Below are 16,899 nucleotides of genomic sequence, written 5' to 3'. Positions count from 1 at the left end.
TATATATATATAGTTATTAGATTATTTTATGTCATGCGTTTTTAATTTTGAAAGATTTTAAAATGGAGCCCAAAGCATCGACGAGGTCGTTCTTATTTACATGATATAACATAATATATATATATATATATGTATAAATCGTATATAAATTTCTATTTCTTACTTTGTCAAATTGTTATTTATATTACACGATAGCGAACGAGAAAGAGAGAAAAAGAGAGAGAGAGACTTGGTGATTCATAGTGATTTAAGAGTGTTTCGAAAGGAAAGAAGAGGGAGATATTTTCATACGCGTCTCGTTTTTTCACGCACGTCCGATTATTTTTGGTGAGTAACAATTTCAATAGTTTGCTTTTTTTCCTTTTGTCGATATCGATCTATAGAATAATCGATTATCAAACCAATCAAATAACGTATTTCCGTTTGAATCGAATAGTTCTATCTAGTTGTAGGATTTCCTTCTGACATCGTGCATCCTCTTCTTCCCAATACCAAACAATTTTCACCAAAATTCCGGTATTTCCCTCGATTTGATCGCTGTGATTACACGAACGCGTATTTTCTTCCCCGGGGACATCTTTATTTCCCATAACGTTTACCTATTTCCCCCAATTGGTACGGCAAATTCGCGTTACTATTCGATTTAATCGTTATTTCAATCAGCCATTTCATTTTGTTATCTTTTCGTTTCGTAAAACGAGATAATCGAAATAAACGAATTCGATTTATTGTAAAATTTTTCAGGACAAAATATAATTGATCAATATTTTTCAATAATACAAATATTTGTTATTTAAATTTCTCTTTTTATAAATATCGTACATTAAAAAGAAAATAATTAATTAATATAATTTGATCTTTTGAAAAGACGTATAATAAATCTTGTTCATTATTTATTTGTTGTCAGTAAGTAAGAGTATATATATATATATAAATATATCTTTTATCTCGACGATATCATCGTAAGTTCATCGATGATAAGCGCGTTGAATTGCTTTTCAAGTTGTCTAAAATTCAAAATAAAAAGAAAAAGGTGCGACAGGAGAAGGAGAAACTGTGAAGGTTGATCGCCGTGCGAAATGAATTTTCTCACCGCGAGAATGTTGCTCCGTTCATTGAAAGGAGCCCGGAAATCTCTTTCTCCGCAAACGAAACTCGGGGTACAGTCGTTTGCGAAAATATTCTTTCGAGGAGACTTCAATTATCCGTGATCGTTCTCCTTCGTCGAAAATATACAGGGTGGTAAAGGAGCTTACAGTACTCACCGTATAGACGAATAAAAAAACTTCTAATTAACATGAGTCTTAAAATCAACCCTTTCGATGTAATTTAATTTCTAATTATTTATGAGCGTTCTCAAATATCGTAAGCTAATCTTTTAGTAATACACAATAAATGTATATAAAGAGAAATTTGTTTAGGAATAAATTAATTCGAGATTTATCGAGATAAATTTATTCTAAAAATAAGCAAAAATAAATATTAATTCGTAATATTCAAACGTATTAGATCATAGATGTTCTATTGCGAACTGAAATTAATCGGAGTAATCGAATGTTTCATACTTAATGACCTAATATCTACAAATCATAGATATTCTGCATATCTTCCTTGCATCCATTTGAATGCAATTCTAACGTCATACGATATCATAGATAACATATAGACATGTATAATATACTAGTCCTATTTCTAAACAAATTCCTCTGTTTATACGTATACCTTCGTTCGTTTATTCGTACATATACGCGTTGGTATACGTCAATACATTAGAATAGATTCTTATACATTCGTAGGATGACTTATGTCTATTGATAGATAAGTACAAAAGTCTCTTGGATTTCCGGCGGATATCCGTGATTGTCCAGTAGCTAGCAACACGAAGAACATTTATTTTTGCATAAATTATTTTCTCATCGTAGTGATAAATGATTGAAAATGAGAAATAAGTTGTGAAAATAATAATCTCTGTGAACATTTCAACGAATTGTTCTTAAGATTAGAGTCAAACGTATCGAAAACTTCTCTCTCTCTCTCTCTCTCTCTCTCTCTCTCTCTCTCTCTCTCTCTCTCTCTCTTTCTCTCTTTCTCTCTTTCTATCGTGTTCTCGATACATTATAGATTATATTTGAAATCGTCGAATTATTTCTCGAGGTTTGACGATTTAGTCGTTATAAATTCTCAGAACAAGGATGACGACGGTAGCGACACGCGACGAAGAGGTAAGAGACGTAGAGGAGGACCTGGGGCTGCTGCTCATGGCAACAACGCAACAGAGAGAACCAACGGGGCAACGTTCAAATATCGCAATAAAGTATTAAACAAAGGAATCCAGGAGGAGCTGAAGCAAGACCGCGGTTACTGAAGCGAAACGCCTCGAGTGTTTCTTCGTCTTGAAAGGACTCGGTAGGGGCCTCCATTCACAATGCATCAATGCATCAATGCATCCCTCTCTCTCTCTCTCTATCGGTTCCTTCGAAACTTCTTTAAAAGTTTTGCTCTTCTGTGATTCCATTTTTTGTTTTCTTTGATAGAATTAAAATCTGCGTCATATAGGAGTAACTGTTTCATCGTAAGATTGACGATTTGAATGTTGAACAACAAAAAAGGGAAGTTTGCATTTCGTAAAATGAAAACGCTTTAAAATCAGATCGTCGAAGTTTGTTCGATCGATTTTCCGGATCAAGTTTACCCTAATCGATTTGAAAAGGGTGGAGGTGGTGGAAAAGGAAAAAAAGGAAGGAATAAAAATAAAATGCAAACCATTAGCGACGGAAGCGAGTATCGTCGACGAGCAATCGCATTAAGTCCGCTCTTTGAAGAAGCCTAAGAGCCAGGAAGCCGAAGGTCGACGGCCGTGTCGCATTATCCTCGGTAGGACGCTTAATAACATTTTTCATGTCCTTCCAACGTGGTCAAGGAGAAGAAAAAGAAGAAAAAGAAGGAAGATTAAAATAAAAGGGTAGAAAAAAAGATAGAAAAAGAGAAAAAGATCTTCGTAGAGATCTCAACTTCCATTAATACCATCGAATCATAGGAATTTAACGATTTCATTTAAGTTCTTTTGAAAATGGATTGATAAGTCAAGTGCAACGTCACAAATTAGAGTAGAACGGAATTAGAGTTTCTCGTTTACGCTAACGAGTTTAGACTCGACGAGCATTGCCGTATACGATCTTTTTAATTTTTTCCCCTTCTTTTTTGATTCATTTCGTTTCTTTTTTAGTCGGCGCCATTACGTTTGGGGAGGAGGGAGGGAGGGAGGGGAGGATCGTTTCAAGCGAGTAAACGTCATATTTGATACTTCGGAATAACGAAAGAAACGAAACGCAAAGTAGTAGTAGCGCGAAGAACTTAGTTGATATTTTAATCTTCTTAAACTTGGCATAAGTCATCGCGATGGTAGTTCCCGTAATAAAAACATATCGTTCGTGAAAAAAGTCGCATACAAAGAAGACGGGTGGGGGATCCTTACTTGGTGCGAACCTCTGTTCGTTGTATGCGGGAAACCATGAGAATCACTGTTGGGTGTATGTCTGCCATCTCTTCCAGCGAGGGACCCATAGACTAGAGTGTAACTTAACCGCAAACTCGGTGAATCACCCGAAGGACGGTCTCACTCTCTCTCTCTCTCTCTCTCTCTCTCTCTCATTTTTTTTGTTTCTCGAGGCTCCCTCTCGAAGAACTTGAGAATATCTCGTCTTAATACCTCGAAGAGAGTTGCAATAAACTCTTTGGATCTCCGACTATCGATCCTCTCTTTAGATTTCTCTCGTCGTTGTCTTTTTTTCCTGAAGGACTTAATAAAAAAAGAAAGAAAGAAAGGAATAGGAAAGGAAAAAATACACAGAAAGAGAGGAAAAGAAAAGTAAAGAAATAAAAAAACAAGGAAAGAATTTTAGCTATCCCTGATTAAAAGTGTCTCGCAGTCTTGCCAAGTCGATTAAAGCCACTCTAAAGCGAGTAAACAAGTATTCTTATCAAGATACACCACGTACAAATGATTTTTCATTGTTACTCTTTCTTATCTTTACTAAGAGTAGGATCTGAAGATATCTGTTGTATACACAGGACCGGTACAGAGAACTCGTTGCAAAGACCAGTTGAACGCGCGTCATCAAAATTAAAACTGTTTAAACCGAAACCACGTTAACAATATATATTTTCATTCGTGTATTGGTATATATATATATATATGTATACGTGTTTCGATTCTTCTCTAAAAGCTTTCCAGACGATTTATTGTATTCATTAGCATGGAAAGTCCATTTTGTGTTGCATATCCCATCTAACTCCTACGTAGGCTCGTGTCAACTGACTCTCTGTGCTTAACCTTAGATCCCTTATATTTTATATACATATAACGTATGTGTGTGTAGGGTGATAGTAGTAGGGTGGGTGTAGTGGTCAAAATATAAAGTTTATTAAGCATTCAACTCATAATAGGTTTAATGAATCGGACGATCTCGCGTGCGCGTGTATATCCGTATGTATGCATGCATACAGGGTGCTCTAACGAAAATTCAAATACCTGAATTATTAAAGATCTAAGGATTTTCTTTTTTATCAAATTCTAAGGACGGATTAATTTTGTTTTTTAAACAGAGATAGATCCTTGTCTCATAAATTTTTCTTACTTTGGGCTAGGTGTCTCCTTAGAAATTTTAAGTGGCATATCATTTGAAAAATTTCTTCATTTTATAACAATTTGGTCGGATACTTTTGAGACACCCTATACATATATATTTATACGTGTTTGTGTATTCGAGAGAGAGAAAATTCGCGAGCCAGGTATAAACGTCAGTCGTCGTGCTTCACCGGCGAAATCGCCCGAAGGAATATTTCTTTAGAGAAAGAAACAGAATTCACGAAAGAAATAGAAAAGATGAGATTGTTCGGTAATACGTCGGTGTAATTGTGGTAGAACATGGGGTTTTCTTGATATTTTTCCTTCTTCCTCAAAGACGAGTCTAATCGTTTAACCATCTTTCTCGGGCTCGCAATTAATTATCCATTACAATTATTATTATTATTATTATTATTATTATTAATTTATTTTTTAGTTTCTTTTTTCTTTTGAATCTATAAATGAAGAAAGAATAGTCGATAACTAACTTTGCAACCTGTAATCAAATGGATCGATTCATACCCTGCGCCTTATGTGTTATTCAAATTTATGTATACGCGTAATTATATACGCGCAAATTAAATTTCAAATTGAAATATACAGGGACGTCTTAAAGTTCTTAGGGGGTTTTCTTTTTTTTTTTTGTTTTTTAGAAACTTTTGAATCGACTGTAGAAACTCTATATATAATATACCAAATTCAAATATATATGTTACCGTCATAGCCGGAAATCCGCCATTGCTAGTAATTCCTCGGCAATCTCATCAATGCATATATATATATATATATATATGAATTTGTCACAAATGCGTTCTATTTTTTTTTTTTGTTAAATTTTTTCATCCGCTCTTCTAATCTTCGATGTACCGTAATCGTTATGCATTGTAACGCGCTCGCGAAAGAAACTCTCCGCAGCAATTTCCTTTCTTTTCTTTTCTTTTCTTTTCTATTCTATTTTTTTTTTCTCACTTCCATACACCGTTATGCGGTTTTACCGTAAAAGTGTGCTATATTTGCGCCTACCGTCGCGCCGTTCCAACTTCCAATAATATTTCTAATCCTTTCTTTCTTTCTTTTTTATTTTTTTTTTTTTTTTATTTTTTTCTTTTTTTTTTTATTATCCTTTCATCATATACTATCATGGAATTAATGTATATTTCATTAATCTTTTATTTTCTTTAATTATCGACGATGCGGTTAATTATGGACGACGTGTAACATCGATAGATAGCCAAGTCACGCGAGTTTGCCTTTTACTTCTTATTTTCATTTTACAAGCGACTTTTAGATATTGCCGATAGTTGTTAATCAGATATTTTTATGAATTTAATATCGGATTTATTAGAAAATCTATTGGCAAAGGGAAAATTATTTCTCTATTGCTTTTTTTTTATTATATTATATTATATGTGTATTAATAAAGTTGAAATGGGTCTCTCTCTCTCTTTCATGTTTCTTTTTTTAATATTATACTTGTTCTTTTCATCGAGGAGATAAAGAACGTCAAAATGATATGTAGAAGATAAATACGAAGTCTTAGGTGTTTTAATCGAGACCGAGTCCAAGATTACGGTGGAAAAGCGTTTTCAGAGATACGTCTCCCTGCTTTTATTTTTTCTTTTTTTTTCTTTTTTACGTTTATGACGCTAGCGAGTTCCAATTTTAGCGGACGTACATACGAAGGAAGGCTCGCTAATGTTTCGAGCATTCGTATCTGACTCACGATGATGACATTCCTCGCATCGCTTGCCGGAAGAATTTCATTTTTGACCGAAAAATAAAGAAAATCAAAATCAAGGCAAACGTCACGAGAGAGAAAGAGAAAGAGAGGGAGGGGTTGGAAGAGTGGGCGTCTCCTTCTTTAATAAGCCGTGAAATTGAAAGGATTAAATTTTACTACTTGTTCAATCGTGAATATTTTGATTACTTTTCGCGAATATTTTTCTCTTAAACGAATTTTATTATTTCTAAAATAATCGATTTATTTTTCACAGCTTTCGATTTGACAGTTACACGAAAGCAAAAATCTTTTTTCAGTATATAGTTTTCATCGTACGAAATGCATAGAATAAAATTCGTTTTATCATGAATGATAAATAAATGTAATTTAAAAGTTGCGATTGCATTTTTTGCTCGAGGGAAAAAGATAGTAGTTCAGTTAGTAGAGTTTTTACAATAGGTGTTAGTAGAAGTTTGTCTCAAACTCGTAGTCGTATCGACGTGTCTCTTAGGTACTCTCATTCTCTCTTGTCCCTTTTGCATGGCCGAAAATACTACGAATACTGATCCTGGTGTTCGCTATAGTTATAGTCCCTGTTTGAACGATTTTAACAGCTGAAAAGCATTACTCGGTGCTGGTGCTTGTGGTGCGAACATCTTTCTCGGCGGTCGACGACCTCTTATGACGGTTTTCCTAATGATCCGTTTGCTAGCTGGACTCTAGATGCGTTCCAGGTATCGTAAAGTTGCTTCTTTGAAAACGATTGCTACATCGAAAGTCTTCCCTTCGGTTTGCTACAACTATTTACAACAATTGCGAGAAAGGAAATGAAAAGATTTCATTTTTAATAGAAGTCATCATCTCCTTCTCCTTTTCCTCCTCATCCCTTACCCCTCACCACTAAAGAAAACTTTCCTTTACTTCTAACTTTGTGACACTTGAACGTGTCATTGAAGAATTTCGTCGAATAAATCAAACGGAAATATTTCGAGCGGTTCGGCGTATCACGGAACGGAATGCGAGCAAAATAAATTGGATCTTAGCCAAAGAACAGCCCCCCAACGTTTTCTCTTTCTCTCTCTTTCTCTCTCTTTCTCTCGGAAGATATCAGTAGGTACTTATTTCTTGGTAGGATCATTCAAAGAACATTTTCCGTCTCTCGTAAAAATTTTCAAAGGATTATTTAGAAAATTATGAAAATATACGAGTAATATAATCGAGACGGACCACACGACCCTTTGTGCGATGTTTCGCACCACCTTGTATTCATCAACCCAGACTGTCGGAGCTTGGGTGATGTCATCCTTTAAATTCTCTTATGGGGAGTGGTTAATCGTCGCGGGACGAGCAAAAATATCAATTATTCTCTTTCTCTTTCTCTCTCTCTCTCTCTCTCTCTCTCTCTCTACATATACTATACGTGCTCGCGTTTATATTTTCCACATGCTTTTAACAAACGTTATACACGCACCATCTGGTATGCTTCCTTGTTCGTTGGAAAGTGTCGACGCGTAGCCCTTAGCCACGTTTATTATTATGTTTACGTTTTAATGAGAATCACGACGAGAAATTTTTCATCCAATTGCGATAATCAACAGGAATAAAATTCCATAGAAATTCATTAGAATTCGTTATTGATAATTCTAACGTTGCTGAAAAAGGAGAGAAGGTATGAGAGCTTGGAAATTGGATTGTTCGTCACGATTCTATTGCGCACGCACCAAACGCGCACAAAACACGTTCCTAATTAGTCGACTTGGGTTGCGTTGGTATGTCACAATTATTTCCTTCGTACTATTCGTCCAAAGGCACGTACCTTACATTATTCCCAATGTAACAAACGGATCTTTCTTCGGAACAATAGTTTGTACTTTTTAAAAAATGTCTATTATTTTTCTACAAACTAACAAAAAAAAAAAAAATAGAAACGTCGACGTGTTGTATATTTGATAAACGCTTTGAAATTTGTTGAATTTACCGAGACATATAGTTAGAAACAAATTATACGGTAACTGTACTCCTACCGGTATTCGTCACTTCCGGTTTGAATTTCGCGTTACGAACGAGGGAAGTATCAACTTTGTTCTACATATATACTCTCGTTAGTCCCTAATTCTTTCTCTCCCTCTCTCTCACTCTTGCTAATTTTCATTATAAAGTCAAAGTTATTTAGAGAAGGGAATTTTATATTTTAGTAAAAAATATAAAATATATATATATATATATATATATATATATATATATATATGCGAGAGATCTTGGAAAAGTTAATTACACGAAAAACAGGTATTACATTTTATCGTTACGAATGGGAATGATAAACGTAAAGATAAACACAATAGTGTAGGGAAGAAATTAGAAAATAATATACATATATAGTATATATATTCTATAAGATTAGAATTAAAAGAAACGTTACGCAAATTGGAGCGCCGGATTGTATTCGAAGTATCTTACAGGGAGAAAGGCTCTCTTAAAGTCGGACAAACTGAAATCGCTCAGCCATAATGATTATACTACGTTCTTAAATTCTCCGACTCTCATAAAGTTAAAAAAAAAAGAAGAAAGACCATATAGATATAGAGAGAGGGCGAAAGAGAGAAAGAGAAATAGATAATAAAATAGAATAGAATAGAAGAGTAAAATCGTTCACTCGAGTACAATGGAAAGGCAAGGAAGATGAGCAAAGAGAGATGAGATGCATCGTTCGGTTCCGCTTCACTCTGATCGCAATTGCCGAAGCTAAACCTTAGAAAAGAAAATAAGTACAGTCGTTCCACTCGAGAAACGTCGAAGAGAGATAGATATGTTCATCTATTTTATGCTTGTCTAGACAAACCGTTCGTTCGGTCCTTTCTAGCTTCTCTCTCGTTGATTGCTGACGATTATATCCGTCGTCTTTCGTCGCGTGTCGGCGAACTTAAATCGTGTCGCGTCTATTAACTGTGGTCAAGGTTTTACTTATTGTTAGTCAGATATCGGAGAACGGTAAGCTCAATTAGGGTATCTAAAACCCCTCCTCCCCAACCACCCCGTCATTGTCATTGACTCTACTTCCTTTCCTTCTTGATCTATCTCTCTCTCTTTCTCTCTCCCGTTATTTCTTTTATTACATTCTTTTTGACTTCTTTTTTATTACGTTCGATTCAACTTTATAACACAATCGATTGATTAATAATTCAGTAGTAAATTTAATATGTTTGAATATATATTATATATATGTGTGTGTTTTATAAATTTGTGCATTTGGTATTTTGATATTATGGTATTTTCCGTCTCGTCAAATAAATTGCTCGATCGGTCTTTAGTTGTTAACAGGGACGAAAACGATTATCGATTAGATGAAAATAATGTTAAGAAAAGAAGAAGAAGAAGAAGAAGGACGGGATCGATGTTCTAGCCAAGGAGAAAGGCATCTTTCGAGTTAGGAGCAAGCCAATGCACTCGGCCATGAATACCTTGTTCTCGAATTCCTGGTTAATGCAGAAAAGAAATCGGTGCTAAGCTTATCGTACCATTCACCGATTATAAGTTGAAAATATGAACGAAGAGAAATTCAGTATCTCGCCAGGCTCGAGCCGCGAGTTACACGGTATTTTCAACGTGTTCTCTTTACTTCCGTTTGTGTGTGTGTGTTTTTTTTTTCTTCTTTTATTTTCTTTTTGTCATCAATAATCTTATCCAAAAGCGATTAATTAAAACATTTTGTTCTTTTTGTTTGCTTTTTTTGTTTGTTTTTGCAATTCGTTACAAGTGTTATTTATTTATTAAACGATGAGATAATATGTCGTGTTCGTTATAATTAACGATCTTGCGGTAACATTAATTTTAGTGTAAGTCTTAATAAAAGGGAAGTTCGTTATCGTTGATCGTTGCATAGAAAAGCGACAGATTAAAAGCAGGTGAGGGCACGTCTAGCTCGAAGTGACACCAATGCACAATATCATCGGATTTGTCGTGCATCCATAATATTCTCCAATTATCCCGGTGAGTCATCGAGTCTCCGTTGCAAAGCAGCAGCAGCAACAGTGCAGGCAGGGCCCTGCCTGTATGTGTCATCAAGATCGAACGGATGGCATTTGTTTAGCACCTTTCAATGAATTATTTCATACGGGATCATCGTCGTTATCATTTGGAATCGTCGATACGACGAAGATCGTTAAATAAGAAAAGAAAATGAGGAGGAAAACGGTTCGCATAGTTACGCAAAGAACCCTTACGCTAGAAGTAATTACAATATCTTCGTTAAAAAGGAAAAAAAACAAATATTTGTCTTATTGTTAGTATTTTTGTAAAGAACTGCTCTTATTGTCATCGCCGTTTGCAGCCTCCGGCGTAACTCGTAGTTGTTATTTATCGAAGTCGACGACGTCGTTAGTGAAAATATCCCCTACGATGAGAATCTTAACGAGTCTTTTTAAATATCTCAGAGTTTTCGTTGATCAATAACGTCGTATAAAAACGTCGAAAAAATAAATCTAATATCGTTTTACAATATAGGAAAACAAATAGAAAATCATTAGATAGATAGTTGTCAATACTTTAATCGGTTATTCGTTTTACGATATATCCGGGTCCTTTGGGGATCAAAAGAAATATTTTCCCTAGGATCGCGGACACTCGTCGACAGGGCTTCAGAGATTTTCCGGTCTGGTATTTTGGCTAGGTTCCAACGCGCCAAGTTTTTCTCTACAACCCAATACCATAGGGCTGATACTCAAATCCTATTTATTTGTCGTAGAGCTTATTACATCTTCGTTCTTTTTTCTTTCCTTCTCCTACCTTGTAACATAAAGACGTGTTTGATAGCGAAATAGAGAGATTAAAACATTCCTTTACTTCTTCGACATCGACTTGTTCGAATATCTGTCATTCCATTCGAATAGTATTGAATTCTTCCTAACAAATTTGATTATCTCGATTAACGTGGTGATGGTGGTGGTGGTGGTATTTCGTTAACCAATTATGATTCTTCTTTTATCAAATAGAACGCGCGAAACGAATCGTATTAATCTCTTTATAAAAGGGATACGAGAATAGGGTTAAAATCTGTTTATATGTATCGTTCATACACTCGTGCAAAGTTTTATGATGTGTACTCGAAAATCGAGGGCCTGATATACGCACGCGTTTTTACGTATCGACGTCAGGTTCTTGGTGATTCATGCTCGTGGAATGTACGATGTGGTAATCGTCATGAGCAGAAACCGTGAAGAGAGAAGGAGGAGGAGGAGGAGGAGGTGGTACTAGATTGGAGGTACAAGAAGAAGCAATCGACGTAGCGTCTGCACGCTTCGCCGATTCCCTTCCACCATTTCCACTTCTCCGAGAAGTCGCCCGGATGTTACGTCACGTTTGACCCGGTGCAACTTGGAGTCTCCTCCGCAGCGCGTTAGCTGTGCACATTGCTGCACCAGGCCTCTTTACATATATACCGGTTTCTGTCCCTATAATACCTAAGAGAGAAGATGTTCATTTATCCGATATCAATCCTTATATTATTATATATATATATAAAACCTTTTGTTTCATACGAATTTCTTTTATCTCGATATTTTGTTATGTCGATTAAAGGAATGCTCGTTTGTCAAGAAAACAGCTAATATGATATTTTAATGAGACGGAACGAAAGTACACAATCATCGTTGTCCTGAGAAAACAAACTAAAAACCTTGGCACAGCTCTTTATGTATTATACACCACAGTTACTTTTCGATATTGTCCTCGAATAAAATCATTGACATCGTTTCGGACAAGTTGATCGTATCCATAACCGGTACGATTTATCTCGATTGAAATTATCCTGTTGCTATTTCTATGTCTCTCTTTATTTCTCGTCTTTTGAATAGAATAATTAAGTTATTTATCGAGTGTACGCGATATAAGTTCGACGTTAACGAGTTTCACACTTTGCGCGAGATTATTTATAGTTATAACGTTAGTATGATTAAATGGTCGGACTAATTAATGGATTATAAACTTGTCGCTGCCCAACCCTAGGAGATAAAAAAGAAGAAGAGGAAACTAAAAAAAAAAAGAAGAAAAAAGGGCGTGTTCGTTTAGAATTACTCAGCACGCTAGGAAGAACTAGCACGTGTGGCAAATCGGTGCTATTTTCTAACCTTGCTCCAATCTTAACCCTTTCTCTCTCTCTCTCTCTCTCTCTCTCTCTCTCTCTCTCTCTCTCTCTCTCTCTCTCCCTGTGTACTTTTAATGTAATTTTCGAGCACGTTGGTCGTTCTCGTTAGCAACCTTTGTCTCGTTACCCTATAGCAGCCAACATAATAGGTAAAACATTTTTCATTTGACGTCGATCGTATAGACTTTAGTAATTCGAGAAGAAAAAACAAAATTCAATTTCTTGATAATCTAAAATTCCCATGAACGAAAGCGAACACGAAGAATTTCATCTTCTTTGGAATTAATTAATCGTTAATAGTCCATAACATTTTCTAATTATCTTTGCTTAATTGTTCGCAGCATGCATATATCGAGCTACGTTTCAATTAGATTATAAAGGCAAGTATAATACAAGGGGTCTCTCATGTTTCCGAACATGAACTATACGTTGGTAGAGTGAAGTAACGAGCAACCGAGCAGGACCAGAAAACCGGTATGGAGTTTTATTCGACGAGAGACGGGAGATAAGCCCTTCTTCTTTCCCTTTCTTTCTCTCTCTCTCTCTCTCTCTACACCCCTCCCTCTCTACTCTTCTCGTCTCTTTGGTATTAATCGTGCAAAGAATTACGTAGGTTGTAAGAAACTCGTTAGGTACCAAATACTTTTATTCGAGTACACCCACCGGAATCGTGATTTTGTGAGAGAGGAAAAAAATCAAAACAACAATCTTTTCTTATCAATTATATTGTATCTTTTTTCTTTTTTTTCTTTTTCTTTTTTTCTTTTTTTGAAAGAAAGTTTAGAAAAAATTGAGAAGAGGGGGGGGGATTCCTCCATCGATCAATGTTCATTCTCGCGTATGATATATCGACGTATAGCAAATCAACGGACCGTGAGAACTCGTCGATTCTTCCATTAACAAGAAGAAAGAATCCTAACTGTTCGTGCCTTTCGATAGAAGTTACATATATATATATGTGGATATTGGAGAATAGTATTGAAAGGCCAACTCAAAGTTAAAACGAAACAATGCTATTGCGAAGTCGATTATTCCAGTAAAAGTTTTAGAATTTTATCCAAGCTGAACTTTGTCTTTTTGAACTTTAGTTTCTCACACATACATCATTTTTTTTTAGTTAGTCGAGTTAGTTATCTCGAGATTAGCGTTGGTTTCGATATCGTGTATATAATAAAAGGAAAGTTATGTATGTAAGCAGGAGAAGAGATGTAAGCCAAAGAAACGTTTTATGCATGAAGGGTGAATCCTACAAATACATATATTAGCTAGGATCGAAAGGGGATTCTGTTATTTCTCTTGGGGACAGAACATGTAGCAAATCTCATTGAGGAAACTTGGATTGTAGAGATGTTTGATTTTCACCTTTAATAGTAAATCAGAAAAGAACTGTATACTATGTTACTTGAAAACAGGAATCTCGGTGGTCGAAGGGGAAAGAGGTAAAGAAGGAGGTAGTAGAGGGAGGTGGTTGGTTGGTTGGTTGGTTGGTTGGTTGGTTGGTTGGCTGGCTGGCTGGCTGGCGCGAGTCATCATCGATCGTACTCGTTAAAAAACTTTCTACGGTGAAAGTCCGCCGGGGTTTCTCGAATGCAGAAAGAAAAAAATAAATGACTCTTACGTGGCGTATCGGTGAAAATTTGCCGATCGAACGGCGATTTCGCTCGCTCGACGGCTTCGAGTTTCTCTTCTCTGTGGTCTTCGACTACTTGAAAATCCTTGATGTTTCTATTGTACGAACCGCGCAATATGAGATTTCTTGTAGAACCACCTATCTCGATATCTAATATCTAAAAATGATAGAATAAGAAAAAAGAAAGAAAAGAAAAGAAAAGAAAATATTTTATGTGAAAGGAGTATCAAAATAAAAAAAAAAGAAAGAAAAGCAGAAAGTATTGTTATAAAATAATAAAAAGTATTTGAAAAGAGAGAGATGCGTCCGGTTCCTTAAAAGATGAAGAAGGTTCGCGCGTAGCAACTAGTTGGGGGTAGCGAGAAGGAAAGGGTCGCCGAACGATGACATTGGTTAGCGAGGGTGAACGCTGGCCAATGAGATTGCTCGGTTCTTTCTCTCTCTCTTTCTGTCTCGGTTGACGGCGAGCGAGGGTGGCGTGACTCATCGGTGCGTTACGGTTCGCTTCGGCGTTCCCTCGGTCTCGCTCGGTCTCGCTCGGCGGTGGCGACATCCGGCGGTAAGGGAACGCTCCGCAGTCGATCGCGACACGCCACGCCCGGCGCAACACTCGAGTTAGGCGGACTCTGCGATTACAAGTAGTTCCTTATATTATTTCGCGATTTCGATTACGCGCGCTTTCTCTTGTAATCATTTAATTATAAATCGAAGTAACCTCTCGTCTCGTTTCGTTTACATTTTCATCTTGTTTCAAGAAGAAATAATCATTTAATTATAATCAATCCCCTTCTGATATCTCATCTTTACAAACGCGCGCGCCAGACTCGTTGGAGTCTGCGCGAGCACGCACGCACACATCTCGCCACAAGTTTGCTTTGCCTACGACAACTTCGACCGGCTTAGGTGACAGACCGATTAGTGTTATTGTGCCACACGTCTTATCAACGAAAACTCATTTTTTACAACCACTCACCCGAGCCCCCAACCCCACCCCTGCTCTTTTTGGGAAAGTGAGTCCTCCCTATCAATTATTTACTTATTTTTTTTTCTACTTTCCTTTGTATTTCAAATTTTTGGATATACTTCGAAGGGAATTGAAACGGTTTTCAAGTCACCGCTTATGTTTGTTTGTTTGTTTTTTTTTTTTTCTTTTTTTTTCCATTGGATTATCTGCGAGTTCATAATCGAACTACTATTATTGGTCGATCTTTTACGAATGTTTGTTGTATCGTTCAGTCGAAAGTATTTCAAATTGTATTCAACATGCAATCTATAAATCTTATTAACGTCTTGCATTTTAACACTTTTTTTTATGCTTCGTTATATTTTCTAATCAGATAGTAAATATCTACTTTTTATATATATAATGTATTTAATATATGTATAAAAATCGCGTTTATTCGTCTAACAGTATTAAAAGAAACAGGAAGAGCGAAAGGAACTTATAAATTGTCCGCGAATTTTCCTCGGTCGGTAACTCGCCGTAACACGCGCCATACACACGCACATACCTACATACATACATTTCTATAGATATGAAAGTATATAAGCCACGGAGCATGGAAACTATAGATGCGGCGCTTAATTGCATTTTACCTTATCATAAAACGCGATTAAATCTGTACAGAGGCGTGGCTAAGAACGAAACGTCGGGGTGGGAGAGGGGATGAGTTTAGTTTTATTTGATCTAATCGTTGATAGAAATATTTCAGGAAATTTATCATTTTCTTGGAATCCTCCGTCAATCTATATTTTTTTTTTTCGATATCAAATACATCATGCTTTGAACGTGTGTAACGTAATACTATCTTTAGGGAAGAAAAGAAAAGAAAAAAAGGTAAAAAAGAGACCGAAAATAAAGAGGATCGAATCTAAGAGTATTTCTCAAAAAGGGAAGCTGCGATATAAAAATCGCATCTAACAAATATGCGTCCACAAGGGAGAAAAAAAGAAAAAGAAAAGAGCCGGTCAGGGCCGACGAGCAGTTCAACGATCGTTCCGCGGATGGGACTTGATTTATGCGCGAGCTATCTGCATAATTCATACAGTTATACGGAACACGATGTAACTAGAGAGAAAAAGATAGATAGAAAGAGAGAGAGAGAGAGAAAAAAAAAGATAGGAGAATTAGATGGTTAGATGCATCGAGCCATCGAGCTTAGAATTAGTTGACGCGCGTGAACGCTCTCGATGTGTTGATCGCCGATAATTGCAAACTTGTTAATGGTGTTTTATGAATCACCAGAATGAGTCAGCACAGCGTTGCTAGACACTTAACGTTAGACTCGTGAATGAATGTTTTCGTCTATCATTTCCATATCCTTTCGCATGGTTTAGGATTTTCGTGCCGATAAGTACGAAATATCGATTAGAAACAAAGGTGCAGAATGACGTCACGATGAGAATTAGGGGTTGTTTTGATGAATAAATTTGGATGGCGTGATCGAAAAACTTTCTTCCTGTCTATCCACGGAAATGATAACATTCATTTTCTGTCCGAATGAAATTCGTCTAATTCTATTTTCTAGATAAAGATTATCGTTGAGAAAGCAGGCTTATTTGTCATTTCAATTGATATACTCGAGGAGGAAGAAAGAGTTGTCACGCGTTTTTGCCAAATAGGGGTGCCGAACAACCCTCCGAAATAGCACGTTTAAGTGGATCGATAAAAAAAGGGACTTTCGTTTAGACTTTTATTTAGTCGTTTAAAAAAATGGAATGAATGAGATTCGTAACATATATATATATGTAAATGTATATATATATATATATATATATATATT

At 36.1% G+C, this 16,899-nt stretch overlaps 1 protein-coding gene across 3 annotated transcripts in view; it reads left to right on the top strand.

Moving 5' to 3' along the window:
* Positions 1–16,899, top strand: part of LOC106788367 (serine-rich adhesin for platelets-like) — a 47,691-nt gene that overhangs the window by 8,944 nt on the left and 21,848 nt on the right. Inside the window, exon 1 of one of the 3 annotated variants that reach the window (XM_014751551.1) lies at positions 14,674–14,754. The exons of 1 other annotated variant lie outside the window; for it this stretch is intronic. The gene's annotated coding sequence lies outside the window, so the exon portion shown is untranslated. Of the gene's footprint in view, positions 1–14,673; positions 14,755–14,917; positions 15,127–16,899 lie in introns of those variants that run through there. One more of the 3 variants, XM_014751552.1, reaches the window with a different exon arrangement.

The sequence above is a fragment of the Polistes canadensis genome, unplaced genomic scaffold, assembly GCF_001313835.1.
Source record: "Polistes canadensis isolate GaletaPanama2010 unplaced genomic scaffold, ASM131383v1 scaffold_138, whole genome shotgun sequence".
NCBI lineage: Eukaryota > Metazoa > Arthropoda > Insecta > Hymenoptera > Vespidae > Polistes > Polistes canadensis.
This window is presented reverse-complemented; position numbering and strand designations above follow the sequence as displayed.